This window comes from Silene latifolia, chromosome 5 (assembly GCF_048544455.1).
Source record: "Silene latifolia isolate original U9 population chromosome 5, ASM4854445v1, whole genome shotgun sequence".
Taxonomy (NCBI): Eukaryota; Viridiplantae; Streptophyta; class Magnoliopsida; order Caryophyllales; family Caryophyllaceae; genus Silene; species Silene latifolia.
In genome coordinates, this window is record NC_133530.1 from 68,574,117 (window position 1) to 68,576,972 (window position 2,856).

Consider the following 2,856-nt stretch of genomic DNA (forward strand, 5'->3'; position numbering starts at 1 on the left):
TCCCCAAACTAAACCGTACAATGCCCCCATTGTACCAAAACATGGAAAGGAAATGCAAACTGAAAGAGAAAGAGAGTAAATGCGGAAAAACTCACAAGATACGCAAATAAAGGGACCTCCCCAAACCGACCATGAACATGGGAGGTCACTAATAGCTCCGAAATATCGTCACAAGAAGCGAAGTCAAGCAATGGGCGTCCAAAACAGCTCGATCGAGAGGAAAAGTGGTCGATCGAGTAATTATAGTGGTCGATCGAGTAAACAAATTTTTTTTTTTTTTACTCGATCGAGTAGAAAGTTACTCGGTCGAGTAACTCGTCTTTCTGCAGCTTAAGGATCGAGTAGAATTCCTGCAAAGACGCAATGAAAAACAGCCTGCAACTAACTAAGCAAGCATACTGATATAGGTTTATGGTACGAAGACCATTTATTACAACTGAAATAAAATAAGAAATTAAAAACAAATCTTCGGGTTGCCTTCCGGGTAGCGCTAGCTTCAGACAGGTCCCAGCTCGACCTTTTTTTCTTCGAGCCTCTCTAAACAGTCATAATCAAAACAGCTCAAAGCGCGCAGCATTAAATCGTACATCTGCGCATGTGCTACACAGAAATGTAAGTAGCACCAAAGTGGAATATAGAAATAGGAAATAAATTTAAACAACCGTTTAAGTCTAACAAATTTCCTATGTGAGCTCCTAAATTTATCCACAAAATAAAGGAGCGCGGGAGCAATAGACGATATATTAGGGTCCCGATTCAGATTAGCAATTTTGAGATGACATGTACGGTGAAAATTCGTTAATTTATATGTCCACATGGAGGGGGGTATAGCATTAAAAGAAATAGCGCGAGTCAAACGAGGCAATATACTATTAAAACAAACAATAATAAAATTATCGTTTACTACCTCAGGTTGGTTGCTCTCAACAATGGAATCACTCACCAAAGAATGTAATACCTCATCCGTGCTAGGAGCAAATACCGACTCAGCTGTCCTTTCGTCGCCCTCAGTGGAATTCGTCCCGTAAATCTCAGCCTCAAGTGCATCTAACTCGGTTTTGAATCAGGGGGATTCACCGTAACCGTTATCATCGTCAAAATCGTCATCTAAATCAAACTCACATGACGAATCATAGCTCCCAATGGCCAACTCACTCGATCGAGTAGAATTATTACTCGATCGAGCACTTTCCTCTTGATTTTCACTCGATCGAGTGATTTGAACTACTCGATCGACTGATTCTTCTGAAATTTCACTCGATCGACTAATATAAGTCACTCGATCGAGTGATATTTCCTGGACAGGGCTGAAATCTTCGCGTAAGGCATTGAAATATGATAGAAACTCGTCATCCGAGTCATAGAGGTCATCCTCAGCATTGGGCAACACGGTTTCCTCAGAGGAAAAACCGCTCTCAGCAAGGTAAACCTCTTCTTCTTGCATCTCGGCTGCTAACTGAGCAATGTCAGTTTCGAGCTTATCAATGCGCGCGAAAAATCGTCTATCATAATCTTGCCTCGCTCGCATTTGAGATGCAAGTGTCTCCAATAAAGATTTCAGCTCCGCAATCTCTTCTTCTTGTATATCAGGAGGATCTTGTTGCGGTGGCCATTGATAGGGTGGATGTCGCGGCACAACTACAGCTGCTTGACTAGCTCGACTGCGCTGCTTGAACGCGTAAACTTCGTCATTCTCTGCCAAACAAAAAACTGCATCATGCCCAGCAGCACCATATCTCCCGCAGTAAATCACCTGTTGTGCCATATAATGGGGCATAGGTGACGGGTCAAAGGTACTCAAGCCTTCCCTTTGACGATCTTTCACCTAGAACTGTCTAGGTAGTACCTGTGAGGCCTATCAAAACAACACTAAAGGAAAAAGATTAAAACGGCCTCAAGGGAAAAATCCCCTGAGGCTAAAAACAGATAAAATGAAACAAATAAATAAATAGCTGCCTCCCCGGCAACGGCGCCAAAATTTGATACTGCCGTTTCTGTACCAAAAATAAAATACCTAAGTACTACTAACAGAAGTCAGCGGTAAGTAGGGTCGATCTCCACAGGGAGGCGGTTTACTATCTACTTGTCTATTCTATCTGTCTAATGTCACTAATGGGGGTTTTGATTATTTATATTAAACTAAAGAAGCTAAAGCAAGAGGTAAAGGAATGCAAGGAATTAACAAAAAGAGAAGGGAATATGCTAGGAGTCGGTCTACCGTGGCAGCTGTACTATCGGGTGTACTGAGTCGATTAGACTATTGATAAGAAGAGCTATGGTCGTCACCTTTCGGTCCTTAAACCACCCTAGGGTCTCCTAACTTAGCTTTCGCCCTAATTAGGTATTACCTATTGTAATTAAGCAAGCCTTCCCTTCCAATCTTTCGATCCAGATCGGGGTTAACTACTTTTATAAATTGGTCTCCTGCATGCATACATTCACCCTAATAACAATTATATTGCCTAATACAATTCTTATCGCAAGGCTAATCTATTCAAGTCAATTATAACATGTTGCTACCACGGCTTCCCTCATCCTAACATACTAAGGGGATTTAGCTAGACATGGAAATACGGAAAACTTGAATGAAAGAAATAAGAACAATAAACATTAAATTAAAGAGAGAAGGAAAGAAAGAATTACTAATTTAAAAGATCCAGAAAATGAAGAACAAAAGTAACAGTAGCCAAAGTAACGTAATAGAAGTGTCAGAGTGAGTAAAAAGAGTTTTCAATGATGTCCTACTCTTCCTATTTATAAGAAAAATAGAATTTATTAACCTAATTGACGGAATTTAAGCTAAAAAGCCCAACCCATCAGCGAAACCACTCGATCGAGTGATTTAAAACCACTCGA